This window comes from Pogona vitticeps, chromosome 3, assembly GCF_051106095.1.
Source record: "Pogona vitticeps strain Pit_001003342236 chromosome 3, PviZW2.1, whole genome shotgun sequence".
Lineage (NCBI taxonomy): Eukaryota > Metazoa > Chordata > Lepidosauria > Squamata > Agamidae > Pogona > Pogona vitticeps.
Window position 1 is genome coordinate 112,378,553 of NC_135785.1, and position 15,909 is coordinate 112,394,461.

A 15,909-nucleotide genomic window follows, 5' to 3' on the forward strand; every position below is an offset into this window, starting at 1 on the left:
AACCAATAGTGGTGGGGGTAACCCTGATAAATGGGCCCAGTCCAATTAAGATTGTAGTCTTAGAAACATGGCTGCGGGACTATCTTAGGTGGGATGATGCTAGTTATTTGTTATTAGGTTTTAAAGAAGGCTTTAGGATACCAGCGTCTGGGGAACATAAGGCATTCTTTGCAAGAAACCTCAAATCCATACATGGTATAGAAATGGTAGTTCAAGAAAAGACAGCTGAAGTGCGAGAGGGGAGGATGTTGGGACCATTCACAACACCTCCTTTGGATACACTGAGGGTCTCACCCTTAGGAATTGTGCCAAACAAAGCACCCATCAAATTTACATTGATACAGCATCTGTCTTATCCTGAAGAGGGCTCAGTTAATGATGCCATTCCTCAAGAACTCTGTACCGTTTGCTATACATCATTTGATGAGGCAGTTAGCATGGTTCACCAGTGTGGATTGGGGTAGAACTGGCAAAATGTGACATTAAATCTGCATTTCAGATTTTTCCAGTCAACCCGCAGGATTTTGACCTTTGGGATTTTATTTTCAAGGTTCTTTCTACATAGATAGAGAGCTCCCCATGGGTTGCTCCATTTCAAAACATTGTTTTGAATGCTTTAGTTCTTTTCTTGAATGGAAGCTTAGGGCTAGAGTGGGGTGTAAAAGTATGGCCCATTACCTTGATGATTATCTTTTTGTGGTGAATGGAACACCAGAAAGTGTAAATTCATCTTAGATACTTTTCGAGCAATGGCAGATGAGCTAGGTCTACCTCTAGCCGAAGAGAAAATGGAAAGGCCAACTTCAACCCTGATGTTTTTAGATATTGAATTGGACATGGTTGAGCAAATGTCTAAGTTGCCATGAGAAAAATTAGACAACCTTAAGATCAGGGTAGAAAAAAGTGATCCTGAGGGAGTTACAGGAATTGGTGGGACATCTAAATTTTGCTTGCAGAGTGGTGGCGCAGGACTATCTTAGGTGGGATGATGCTAGTTACATCTTTTTGCATCAGCTTTGTAGCGCAATGTGGGGGCTGCATTGTCCATTCCATAGGACAAGGATTATGTATGTTATGAGAGAGGATTTGGAAGTTTGGAGGCAGTTTCTAGATGATTTCAATGGCACTTCCTTCTGGAGAGGTCAGAGGATGCTCAAGGCTGAATTTCAGGTCCAGACAGATGCTGCAGGCTCCTTGGGTTTCGGAATTTATTTTAGAGGCAGATGGTGTACCGGCAAGTGGCCGGAGTAATGGCACCAAGTGGGTATCACCAGGGATCTGACATTTCTGGAGTTTTTTTCCTGTAGTTGGTGCTTTATGGCTATGGGCAAGTGAATGGGCTGATTCAGTGGTTTGCTTCTGGTGTGATAACCAGACAGTGGTCCACATTGTTAATAGTCTCGCATCCCATTCAGAGAGAGCCATGGCTTTGGTTAGGGCATTTACATTGCGTGCATTGAAATTTAATATTTTACTACAGGCCAGGCATGTACCCAGCGTTGACAATAGCTTAGTGGATGCATTATCACACCAACAGATCCAACGGTTCAAAGAGTTAGATCCAGGGGCCAGCAAGTTTCCGGAGGCCACAGCTATGTTGTTTGGGCAGTGCGGTACACCGCCTCATCCCCATGGGGGAGCAACCTTGGCCTTGATGTGCGGGCCCATATTGAATGGAGAGGGCGCCATGGGGTCAGCTTTGTTGAGTGGCCACCTTTGGGCACCACCCACCAGAGGTGTTGGTGGTAGACCTGGGTGGTAACAATTTGGCGCAGCATTGTGGAAAGGCCCTGATCATTGATGTGATTCGTGACTTCACTTGGTTGAGGGCCACATATCCTGCCATGCACATTGTTTGGTCGAGAATCATCCCTCAGCTGTCATGGAGGGATGCGAGAAACTTTTTTCCTGTAAACACTGCCTGATGGAGTGTTAAGAGGGAAGTCTTCAGAGCTGTTTGCAGAGGCCTTGGATCGGTGATTGGTCACCAGAGGATCTGCTTTGAGAGGCCAGAGTTTTTCCAGTCAGATGGCGTACATATCTCTGAATGAGGTTTGGATGTCTTCCTGGAAGACATCGAGGAGGAGGGTCTGCTGCTGGAGCTGGATGGGCTCGATGGCAGGCATGGGATTTAGCAGGGCTAGTCCTGATGCTGTGGCGGGTAGTTCAGACTAAACAAGTACAGTATTTTGGTGAGTCCCAGAGCAATAGCAGGTAATTACAGCTCATCTGAACTCCCAACACTACGGATAATGTGATTACAGTGCTTGGGGGGGGAGTTGCACTGGAGTCACACCCGGACAACAGTCGACAAGGAGAGAGTGGCTGGAGGTCTGGGATGGTCACATTTGGGACAGTCGGGTTTCTCCCTGTCTTCATAGTGGGGAGAACTTGGGTCAAGGACTCGCACATTGGTTGGTTAAAAGGGTCCGTTCGGACCTACGTTTTGAAACCCGAGTCAGCACTATGGCAGGACCCCCCCCCCCTTTGCCAAAGGATTGGCAACAATGATTACATTCAATAAAGTGTGTCCCATGTTTAATCCACAATTTCTAGTCTCGTGTATTTATTTCGGGGTAAGGGGGCAAGAGAAATGACATTTCAAAAAAAGGTAATATAATTGGACAAAATGATGATAACTGTTGCATTGCTGCTCAGATTTTTAAGGATTAGAAGCATGGGATTTGCTGCTTTTTAAAACAATCAGACAACCATTGTATGCTTGCTGTGTACACGCTTTGCTTTACAAAGGAAAAGGGTACTGGCTAGAATCCTGTTATGGTTAATAATAATAATTGCACGCTATCAAGTCACTTCTGTATGGCAAATCTTTTCAGGTGAAGAATACTCAGAAAGGTTCACCATTCCCATCTTCCAGGGGCAACCTGGGACTGTGCAGCTTTCCTACACAGGCTGGCTTTTTCCCCTGGAGGCACAGTGGGGAACTGAACTCACAATCTCTGGTTAAACATTAGCATAAATCTGGTCCAATTTAAGACTCATCATAAGCACTTGTTGTTGTATGCCAAATCACGTAACTTGGCATGCATCAGATGTCTATGCTGACCTCTTGAACTGTGGCAATTTGCCAGCAAGATTTATGCTGATTGAGTTACACTGGAAGGTGTAAATAACAGAATTTGGGACATACATTTTTTGCAGAAATGTGCATCATAAAACCTACCAAGCTGCTGCCTAAAGCCTGCACAGAGAGAGAGAATGAGAGAGAGAGAGAGAGAGAGAGAGAGAGAGATAGATAGATAGATAGATAGATAGATAGATAGATAGATAGAGAGAGAGAGAGAGAGAGAGAGAGAGAGAGAGAGAGAGAGAGAGAGAGAGATTGATTCAGCAGCATGATTCACTGCTGGAAACTGACATTGCACCTCCCTAACTACTTTACTTAATATATTTAGTGATTGAACATTTTTATTGCTTTTATTTTTGCTTAACAGTTTAATTCAATTCTCTACTTTTATGGCCTTACTAGAATTTTGAACAAAAAAACAACATTTAGATATTAAAATATGTACAATAATGCTCAATAAATACCCATTGTAAAGCTGGGAAAGTAGCTGGGAAAGCACCCTACCAATTTTCCATAGAAAGTTCCTTAGAGAGCTGATGTGATCCTAGGTCTCCAGCCAATATGAACAGTGACCCTTGGCCCTCAGATGTACAGCAACCCCTCTATAAAAACGTAATGTCAGGCCAAAATGCATTGAAATCAGCATGTAATAACCCTCTAAACTCACTCTCCCTCTTTAGCCAACATTTAAATGGTTAAAAAGGATGTGGTGCTGCTGCGAGTTAAACCGCAGAAGCCTCTGTGCTGCAAGGTCAGAAAACCAGCAGTTGTAAGATCGAATCCATGTGATGGAGTGAGCTCCCGTCACTTGTCCCAGCTCCTGCCAACCTAGCAGTTCGAAAGCATGCAAATGTGACTAGATACATAGTGGTGGGAAGGTAACAGTGTTCCATGTCTAGTCGCGCTGGCCACGTGACCACGGAACCTGTATTCAGACAAACACTGGCTCTATGACTTGGAGACGAGGATGAGCACTGCGCCACTCTCGCAGCCTTCTTTGTTCAAATCCTTTTACCATTTCTTTAGATCATTTACTTGGGAGTAAACAGTCCACCAAACTCAGTTGGACTTACTTTCAATTATACACACATAGAATTGTCCTGTACTTTCAAATCCTCCCCACTACCCCATCAAGTCCTGGAAGTTTTATGCTTATTTTTTTTCTCCCATGGCACAAAATTATAACAATTCCTGCACAAAGTTTCATTTTTTTCTCATCAGGATCCACTAGAAAGGCACCATGCTGCATATGGTTTGGTAGTTTTCTGCACAGGGAAATGGGCCATAAATGGGTGTAGGGAATAGGAGTGGGAATAAGACCAGAAGGGAGGTAGGACATTTTGTTATTGCAGGGGGAAGTTGCAGTGGGGAAGCTCAACATGGCAAGCTTCAAAAAATGCTGAGAATATGACATCACTAGTATACATAACATGTTCTGAAGAACTAGGCTATGATTCCTTCCTCACCATTAAATAAAATACAATATTTAGATCTTTATCAAACAAAATGCAAAAGCTAACTATACAATATAAACATGTATTGAACCAACCACTAGTTACAACAGCCCTTTGCTGTCTGCTCTGACTGGCAGTGGTTGTTTTATAGGGTCTTTCATGGAGGATTTGAACTAAGGACTCAGCCCAGGATCTTCTGCATGGAAAATGTGTGCATTCCCACTGGGCGATGACTCTTCTTTTTCAGCAGGTTTAACTAGGGCTGAGTAGAAACTGCTTACATTTCTCCACTGATGCTGAAAAATGCCTTGCTTTCCTACAAGATTTTGGCAAGCCTTGCAAAAATGTTTGGTTGTTTATAAATCACAGCCTCTCCCTCAGGACACTGAAGGTGATGTACAAGCTCTAAAAGCACTATAAATCTTTCTATGTGGAAAAGCAATAAATAATGCTTATTCATTTACATTGTTCTCTGTGATGACATCATTGCGAAACCTGGCTGAAAATGACTGTGAAGTCCACACAAGAGGTGATAGCTGGTGTAAACAACAGCACTGAACAGGATGAGAAAAATAATTGTGAGGGGAAATTAATATACATACCATTTGTACCAACAGTGCAAAAATATTTGTACATTGCTCATTTCTACTTGAAAACTGAGACTGTGAAGTATTTGTCTTGGTCCCTTCACACAGGCGCAAGGAGAGAAATATACTCTTGGAACTGGCCCTAAGTGTGACTTTGGCAATACAGAAGATGTTTCGAAACAAGTCTGGAAATGTAAAGTGCAAAAGAATTGAAGGCTTGATCAAGATGACTAGTCAATTACAGGTCCCACAATTGAACATTCTTGTAAATAATACACACCTGTCTGGAGCTGTAGATTTAACATTTGGCAGATTCCTTTAGACATGTGTGATGAAAGGCAGGCACTGAAGGGCATATTCGTAAGAACAATAAAGTCAGCAAATCTTAATGCATTTGAATTGCAGTGCTGTACAGCATATTTAGCAGAACTTGAAAGGCTATGAAGTGTCTCCTTTTATTACCTTCTTACAAGAAAGTGTTTACGGAAATACATTCAAAGGCAATAAGGCATATTTAAAGTTGTGTCAGGACCCAACATCGACAAAGAGAATCACTTGCTTCTGAGCCTGGCAATAAAAGTTTCAACACCCTCTCACCAGAAAAATGGAAAACCACACAAGACATTTAAAGAAAAAAAAATGAGACATGAGCAAATGTTATGAGCCAAATGACAAACCAGTCCACACAACACAGGACACTGGCATATGTTGTTTAGTCATTAAGTTTTGTCCAACTCTTTGTGACCACTTGGACCAAAGCTCACCACGCCCTCCTGTCTTCCACTGGCATATACTGGAAACCTAACCTTCCTCCCAGAACAAAGTGGAAAAGTGTGGAAAATTAACTGCCCCTCTTTTCTCCCCATTTTACTAACTGCTGGGATTATGGACATTTATTTACACACTCCACTATAGTGATTTCAACCAGGGTACCTAGATATGTATGTGCATATGTTCATGTTTGTGTATGTGTATGAGGAAGATTGGAGATTGTTCTCCTTGAGCTACTGCTGAACCTAGTAACACTTAGGAAGAGGTGGCTAGGTTTAGGGTGCTGGTGCTGGAGAGGTGTCTGTGACTCCCTGGAAAACTGTGTAACTCTTTAATGTCACTGTAATGAGAAGGGACACCTCCCTGGGGACATCGTACCCATCTTGCTTCCTCCCTTGCTTCCACCGTTATGAGGTGTTCATTGCCTGTTCTTAAGTGTAAAGTAAACTGTTTATTTCTGCCTCATCTCAGGGTATGAACAATTTGTCATTCTCAGATTTCTTCTCGTTCTCCAAATCCTATCAACATTTTCTTCCTACCCTTGTTTTGTGTCATGTTGCAAGCCATTATTTTACTTCCTTCATTGACATGCGTACTAATTACAGTCGTGCCCCGCTTAATGAGGAAATAGCTTTACAATGAAGTTTTTGCGATCGCAATTGCAGTCGCAAAAGGATGGTCTAAATGGGGGAATTTTGCTTAGCGATGATCGGTTCGCTGCTTCGGGAACCGATTTTAGCTTTACAACGATCAAAAACAGCTGATCGTCGGGTTTCAAAATGGCCACTGGCTGAAGAAAATGGCCCCCCGCTGTGCTTAGAGATGGATTCCTCGCTGCACAGGCATGGAAAATGGAGTATCTTCGCTGGATGGTGAGTTTTCGGCCCATTGGAATGCATTAACTGGGTTTTAATGCGTTTCAATGCGCTTTTTAATTTTGTTTGATGATGTTTTCGCTCTACAGCGATTTTGCTGGAACAAATTAACATCGTCAAGCGAGGCACCACTGTACTGTGCATTCTTCCCAACAAGACCATTTATTTACCCATTCTACTTGATCTGTGTATTTCACCAAATGGACAAAAGCAAGTTTGTACATTTTGTATGGATTTTAGCCTTCTATTTTTTTTATTTTTTATTTTTGTTTTCAAAATACCTTGTATGCCTCACAAATCTATGAATCCTTGAGGCAAGATCTTCTTCTCACAACGAGTCTTAGGTGGTATTAAAACACTACTTTTGTTGACAAGCAGATGTCAACTCTTACGTTGTCTTGAGGTCGAAATCAGATACAAAGATCTGAGTTTCAAAATTTAGAATTCCATTGGGTTTTGTAATGTTATGGAACTTCAGCTATGCTGTGATGTCACTAGAGAAGATATAAAATTTAATGCGGGAAAATGCTTAATACTCTAGTTTGCCTCTTTATATCCCCACCTTGATAATGTATTGCAGTTCTATCTCCTTGAAAAGAAAATTTGATTCATTCTTTTTTTTTCTTTTAAGAAGTTGTTCAGATCTTCTATTTTATAGCAAGACAACAAGTCTATTCTCCTCATCCATTTATTTTTACTGGTTCAGTTTTCTGCCTGAAAGCTTCACTTGCTCACTGGGCTATCAGAATTGCTAGACTATTTTCACAGTAGTAAGAAAGATGCTATTTATGTACCCACAACCAACACTATCCCAGTCACTGATTTTTATTTTTTATTTTTTGTAAGTGGGTTTGTCTCTCTTCCACAAGAGACAGCGCTTGAAGTTCATTTCAGAATAAGTAAGATACCTCTGCGCTGGCTAGAAAGCTAAAATTTGGTACTCATGTAGACTGACATTCTGATTTCTACAAGAGAGAGAAAATGGGGCTTTTATTTTACATCTAATAGTCAACATTCAGTGTACTGTTATAAGTGAGAGTAGCACTCTTGCATGGAGTAAATAAAACAATTTATGGAAAGAACACGGCACAGGCTTTCTCTTGCCCTTTCACATGTTTGATTTAACAGCAGCCAGAAATGCACCTGTGCTTCCAGAATGCAAAGTGAACTTACTTTTACGGATTGCAAAAGTCAAAGCTCCTTGTCTAAAACCATTAAAAAAAAAAAAACAGAAAGGAGAAGAGAACAAAAGGACCAACAGAAAAGAATAAATATCTATCTTCCATCAATTCTGTTGCCACTTATTTCAAGCTTTTTGTGCTTTCCCTGAAAGTTAACTTGCTAGCCCCACCCAAGTCATTCATCAGAGGTCAAACATTTAAAGCAAAAAAATATAGTGTCATTCTTCCCCGCCCCCCTTCCTTCTGAGTAATTCAGTGTTTGATGTCACTCTAACCTTGCTTGGAAAGCTCTGCTTGTACATTTCAAACTCCCTGGGAGACATACCCTATCAGCAATTGCCAAAAACATTGCATGTACATTTTGTTTCAAGTACCTGGTACATCTTGCATACCTGTTAATTTACACAGCAGGGAAAGACATTATGTTTTTCTCCTGTAATACATCCCAGTTTCTGTATCATGTAACTTGACAATTATAAGGAGTAAGGAGTTTGATTACTGAAAGGTAGATTCAAAGCAAATCACACTCCTACACAACTGCTATTTTCTTTTCAAACAATTTGAGCTTTTTTGTTTTAACTTAATGAGCAGAAATAATTACACAGATACGACTCACACGTGCTTTGGTTTTAAGCTTACAGAACTCAAAGTGAGTTAAATGGAGAGAAATCTTTAGGGAGCTGAGCATAGTTGCGTATCCTACAAATACCATTGGTAGTGTCGGGGTTGTATCCATTAGAAATAATCTGCCCCAGGTCACACTTATTGGGGAAATCTGCCATAGCTATCCCCACCACTATGCATCAAAACTGGTAATTCCCAAACTGCATGACGTAAGATGACCATTGGTATGCCATAAGAAATGAACTGAATATTGAGGCATTTTTTGTGACTCCAAACCAAAATCCATCTACTTATGGAACAGGTTCTTGCTGCATCTCTGCATAAAGCATTGCCTCCAGTCCCTGACTTACAGGTCTCTTTCCACTGGAGAAAAGCAATGATATGGCATCATTGCACTGGATTCAACTCTATGGTGCAGTCAGATCTAATACAGGCAACAATAAAATTATTCACCCTAAAAACAAACAAACAAATACACCAGTATATCTTTGCATGAGTGGCAGTTTTGATTTGTTGTCTTGCTATAGAAACCTAGTGAATAGGCTCCAGAAAGGAGGGATTTTTTTTCTGTTCACATTTCCAAAAATGTGCCTTTGGTCATAGGAGAATGACATGGATCTAAACAGTTAACAGAATAGACAAGGGAATATACCTTTGAACAATATGGGAAACAATGAATATTTTCAAGCTCCATTTTGGAGATGACAAGGTGCCATCAAAAGTAATACAGTGAGATGCCATTTCCACAATAAGACTTTCCTCCCTGCTTTTTCCTGCTGTCTCCTGCATCCACCTCCATCCTCCAAAAATCTCCTGTGGCTTGGGGAATGGTTTCAGAAGCTGCTGCAGGACATGGGAAGGACAGGAATCAGGAAGGGCAGGACAAGAAGTTCATCTCCATTCCCACTTAGAATCTTTGGATGCCACTCAATCTTTGGAATCGAAAATACATGGAGGAATTGTTGCTTTAAATGTGAGTGGTAAACACAGATTGTCTAAAAACAGACTTTGAATTTGAAACAAAACAAAACACCCAGAGCATTGTTTTACTGGTCAGCTGGTCAACCTTAGCAAAACGATCTGTTTTTAAAAATTTTTCCAAACTATCTGGTATCATCATAACATCATCTTTACACCCATCCTCTTTTAATATACAACTTTCCCAAAACAAATATAACCTATACTGAGATATTAGCAGACCTTAAAAAAAGAGAAATACCCTAAATAACAAAAGCAGGTTTTTCATTAAAAATTGCAGATGAAATCAAAGTGATCTGATTTCATGTTAACACTGATACTTCAGAGTCAAAATTTCACATAATAGGCTGAGAAATTGCTTCCTTAACTCTGCTGTAATGAGAAATCAAGCTGCAGATATTTTTCTCAATTTCTATTACATTTTATGTCTACCTTTGGATGTATCAGGCAAAATCTTAAACGTGACACCAATACGAACATCACAAATATAATTTCCTTGCCAACTGAATCTGGAAGAGGAATAGGAAAAATGTGAACTGTTATAAATTTGAGCTAATCTCTTCACGCTGCAGTCCAAAACTGATCTTCAACAGCGAGGTAATCTTCCAGTTTTCAACAGTTTAGGAAGAGCTCATCTCCATCATCCTCAGTTGCAAGAAAGTGAAGGCTGTCAGCATCTTCCAAAACACATGAACAAACATATTCCATTCCACATTTCTATTCCACAACACCACATTTAGATTATGTTGTGGTCCACATGTATGTGAAAATGTTTAACTCTTTCAATTGGTATTATCAGCATGTTCATTTTAACATTATTCTAATGGACTTCATGTAGAGGGTGACATATCATTCACATTCTCCCTCTCTAAAGGGAAAGATGCTTATACGTCCCTTTAGAAACCAGTTTATAACAGCTTGTTTAACTCTGGGAGTTTAAACGCAAAAACACCCAGAAACATGGCCTAAAACAGTTAAAAATGTACATGTTTTTCTCTCTGAGAAAACAGGGCTTTCAAGGTAAGTGAGCTATTTAAAGAGTGCTTTTATATATATATATATTAATTAATTAATATTAATTTATTAATATTAATATATTTATTAATTAATATTAATTTTCAAAGAGAATAGGATTGGGAGTAGGGGGCTGGGGGAATAGATATAGGGAGGGGAAAGGTAAAATTACAGAAAGCGAGATAATACTTTTACATCCACTTATACAATTATACTAAAAGAGGAAGATAACCCTCTCCCCCCAAAAAAAAGGTTTTACCAGAATTCCTATAGTTATCAATCTCTCCATTCCCTAGTTGGACCTTCACATTCTTCTTTTATCTATGCCTTCCAATCCATATTTCGAGTCCAGCTGTTAAATTGTTCCCAGTCTTTGTGTCCTTTTCGACATGACCTTTCATTTAGTGCTTCTCTTAGTACATCCACCTCCACCACTTCCAGTATCTTTTCTACCAGCTCTTCTAGGGACGGTATTTCTGCTTTCTTCCAATATTTCCCATATAGTATCCTAGCTGCAGTACTGTAATTATATAACCAAATATCTCATTTTTTAAATCTACAATAAAGCAGAATGTTATCTCAGGCATAACATTCAATAGGAACAATTCTGGTTTAAATGGTATCACACAAGATACAATATTTTTTTGCAACATTTTATGTACTAATCTCCAGCAATTTTTTGCTTCCCTACATGTCCACTAAATGTGATAGAAAGTACCATCCTGTATTTTACATTTCCAAAACTTGTTGGAAACATTTTCATACATTTCAAAAAGTTTTGCTGGAGTCATATGCCATCTATACAACATCTTATATATTTTTTCTTTAAGGAGTGGTTTTAACAGTTCCACTTCCTAGTGAGTTTCTATGACCAAGCTGGGATTCAAACCATGGTCTCCATGGTGCTAGTCCAACACGCTATACTACACCAAACTGGATACCTATAGGTTTTGCTTTTGCCACCATTTGTATCATAAGCATTGATCTGAAGAACCCGTATAATGCAAACCTCTACTTACTCACAAAGTTTACTTGGTTTCTTTAGACCAGTCAGTAGTAGGGATGTAACAAGTGCAATATATATTGCTGAGCACTTGTAACATACCTACTACTGACTGGTCTTAATCTTGAGGAGGAAATCAGCAAGAACGGAACAGCAAAGAGTGCTCAGCATTTCTCCCTGCTGCTGCTCCAGGGAATCTTGTCTGTCTGTCTGCCTGTCTGCCTGTCTGCCTGCCTGCCTGCCTGCCTGTCTGTCTGTCTGTCTGTCTGTCTGTCTGTCTGTCTGTCTATCTATCTATCTATCTATCTATCTATCTATCTATCTATCTATCTATCTATCTATCTATCTATCTATCTATCTATCTATCTATCTATCTCTTGCCTCTCAAATATATTTCTCAGCAAATGGAAACAGGCTCCGTAGGTCTTGGCTGTACCATCTAGGGATGTGACTTTCATGCTATTAGGAAATAGGGAAAATACAAAGAGGAGCTTCTTCCATGGTTCTTATTCCTTTTGTTGCTTCCCAAAAAAGAGCATTTTAAACACTAATTTTTCATGTTAATGGAAGAGGGATCCAGGAAACTTCATGTTCTTCTGTATTTCCATCTTCTATGTAATCTTCCTTTTAGCCTGTTATCTATAAAATCACCCAAGAAATCTATTAATGAATAGCATTGGGTGGTCTGTTGTCAGCAACTAATCAGAATATCAGAGGCGCTCCCCCAGGAGTTTTGAATCAGTATGTGGGCCTGGATTGGTTATTCATGGGGATCTATGTGTTTGGTCACTTGTCTGTTTCAACCACTGCTGGCAGTGGAGTGGCAGAGCAGCCTCAGAACAGCCAATCTACTGATCTGGGCTTCCTTGTTATTGCTTTCAGTGTGTGAGAACGAAGCAGAGAAGAAAAAGGAGGAGGAATTAGAGTAGGAGATCAGGAGACTCATTTTTCCTGTGGCTGGAAACATAATGAGTTGGACTGGTGGTGCAGAGACAGGGATCTGCAGCTAAGCAGGCATGGAAAGGGAGAAAGGAGGAGGGGGAATGGCTCAGGGTGCTCTAGAGCAGTGGTCCTCAACCTTGGGCCTCCAGATGTTCTCGGACTTCAGTTCCCAGAAATCCTGACCAGAAGAGGTGGTGATGTAGGCTTCTGGGAGTTGTAGTCCAAGAACATCTGGAGGCCCAAGGATGGGGACCACTGCTCTACAGTAAGAATGATGGGAAAGATGTCTGGAGGGAGGCAGAGAGTACTGTTTCAAGGTGACTGGTTATCTGTATATATGTATCTCTATCACTATTGGGCTATATGCTAGTTTTATATTTTTGGTGCCTGCTAGATGGTTTTGGAAGGGGAGAAGATAGCATAAATGTCATTGTCTAGGGCTTATCTAGAATTCTGGCATCAGTAAACATGAATTGGGAAGCATGATCCAAAATAACACAGAAGAGTTCGTCCCTTCAGCGTTCCATGGAAGGTTCAAAACAAGAAAATGAAGGAGACATCCTCTTAAAGAACCTGAACAAACTCAAACATGGAAGTGCACATTGCTAGTGCTATCTTCCACATTGTGAATAATCATAGTCATCTGCAGCCAAATTCAAGGTTAAGAACTACTAAAACTTTAACTGAAATATTCATCTTGAATGTTATTCAGAAAGTAAAAAGCTGGCTCTGAATGAATATAACAAGCCAACCTTTAACGTTCTTTAACTGCCTAAACTGTCAGTCGAAAGACTATTTATATTATGACATGGAAGTTTCTGAGTTACACAAAACTTCATCTGGATGGATACAATTGAAAATGAGGAAACATTCATTTATTTATGCTTCAAATAAGTTTTATACCACTTGTCATTTGCAATATATGCAGGCAGCATAGAAATAAAATAAAATAAAATAAAAACTACAGTATATGTAGCTAAAACAAAGCACAAATGAACAGCATGCTCAGTAGACATGAAACTGAAAACCATCACAGATCTGTACGTTATCAAATCTTCATGCAAATCAAAGATTCTTGAGCATGAAACTAAAGAACAACCAAGTTTGTGCACCATTAATTTGAACATGGAGTGTACTTCGTAAAATGGACACTGACCGAAAAGGCCTTTTTCCTGGTTTTTGCCAGATGGACACCTGCAAAATACCAGTTATGTAACTGCAAACATTTAATTTGCACTAATTAAAAGCTTCCTATCTCCAATCTCTTTTAGGTTCTGAGGCTCTTTAGGGCTATCTTTGCATGGAGAAGCCTTTGGGAGCCTTCAAGCAATATTATTCAACAATACTATTAGTTCATTGTGTGTTATGTGCCATGTAGTTAGAACTGACTGATAGCAACCATAATAGGATTTTTCAAGTTCACTGATGTTCTTAAGGAGTGGTTTTACCAACGCCACCCCCAACCTCAGTGAGATTTCATTCCCAAGTAGGGAGTCCAGCCCAGGTCTCAAGCACTGTATCCATTGCACCACACTGGGTATAACTGGGTATACTGGGTATCCTATTAGTTCATACTGATGGAGAAAAGAAGCTGCAGGCTAACAGAAAAAGAGAGGGAGGAATCCAAGACCATTCAACCTTATTAAAATGTTAAAGAACATTAAAATTGGATATACAGTTGGACTGAAAATTCCTCCCTCTATTCACACAAAGAAAAACGGGGGGGGGGGATGAGGCAGGGCCTCTGAGAGGAATTTTTATCAGGGGATACAAAGTTTCTTTTGGGCCCCCTACCTTCTCCATTTCCCACATTTAAGGCCTAATGCTCTTATACTCCCTTGGCATTTATCCCTCCACGATAAATATAAATAAATATAAATAAAACAGAGGGTCAGAGATGAGAAAGCACATTTGATCTGAACCTCTTTCTTTATACTACAATACAGATGATTCACATTCAATCATCCTTTTATATTGCAATGCAGATCAGATCATCAGAAGACATAAATAGTAGTTTTAAAAAGGCAGATAAGCCTATTTACTTTTTATAAAGAGCTTTCCTACTCTTTTTTTTTTTTTTTTTGGTGAACAAAATTGAATCACAGCACGAAAATTAAGTGTTTTGGTGATATTTGATTCAAGGTATTTCAGCATTATCCTGGCATTTTTGCTTGTGCACGTTTGTACTTCCATCCTACCTGGTTCCAGGGTCAGAAACGGGGCCCAGGAGCTAAAGCAGGGGAGCCAGAAAGATCTTAGGATCTCAGAAAATGTTTGTATATATTGTGTGATAAGACTAGCATTCACATTTTGCATAAGCCTACATGGTTTTATATTTCGTAATTCGTAGAAATGATGATCCATTTATTTTATGTAGTGTTGGGAAATGTAGAGGTACTGTATAATTAGGGGTTGCTCCAGAGGGCCCTCCCCTGGGGGGGCAAGATATGAGAGTGTTCATGTACCTTGTTTTTACAAAACAAAAATAAAAGTACTGCTGCTGAAGAAGCTGCAAAGGGGGAGGAGACAGAAAGCTGACAAGGAGGCCTGGGAAAGCAGGAGAGAGCTGGGGCCCAGCCTGCCAAAGAGGTGTGAAGAACAATTTGTTTGGAGGATTCCAGATAAGAAAGAAGAGACTCATTTTTTTTTTAAAAAAAAAAAAGCCTGGAGGCAAAGAGAAGGGGCCACCCACTCTAGAGGCCCTGTGTGGAACCAGAGTTTGGAAGTTCAGTTCTCCACTGTGAATCTCAAAAGAACCAGCCTGTGTGGCCTTGGAAAATCTACATAGTCCCAGGATGTCCCCAGAAGAAGGGAAAAGTAAATCACTTCTGAGCAGAGATGGGGGTCTTCATATATGAATATGAATATCCCTTCACAGATGGACTTAACGAGGGACCAGCCCCTGCAGCCGCCCGTCCACTCACACGTTCGCCAGCGTTGCCAGCCTCACTCATCCTTCCGATCGCTTCGGGAGCTCCGCTCTCTTTCTGCTCGCCTGGCCACTCCAGGCAGTGGGAATGAGGACGAATCTCCCTATATGGCTGCTCAGTTGCTAGCTGAGCAAGAAGAAAGCAGAGCTCCAGGAGCGATTGGAAAGATGAGTGAGGTTGCCACTGCCAAATGTGTTAGTGGAGAGTCCGGCCGCAGGGGCTGGCCCCTCATTGAGTCCAGCTGAGTGGGGATATTCATATTTGTATACGAATACAGATAACCTCCCATCTCTGCTTCTGAGTATTGTCTATCTAGGAAATCATGAAAAGGGTTACCATAAGTCAGAACTGACCTGATGGGAAACACGCACACACACCTCCTTAATGACCTGTCTACTGTCTACTACCTACTGTGGGGGAAAAGAAATTGAAAATGGGATTCAGATTCTAAGGCCATAGGCT

At 40.4% G+C, this 15,909-nt stretch overlaps 1 protein-coding gene across 1 annotated transcript in view; it reads right to left on the reverse strand.

The window, feature by feature from the left end:
* LRMDA (leucine rich melanocyte differentiation associated) overlaps positions 1–15,909 on the reverse strand; it is a 1,005,591-nt gene that overhangs the window by 78,202 nt on the left and 911,480 nt on the right. The window lies entirely within an intron of this gene.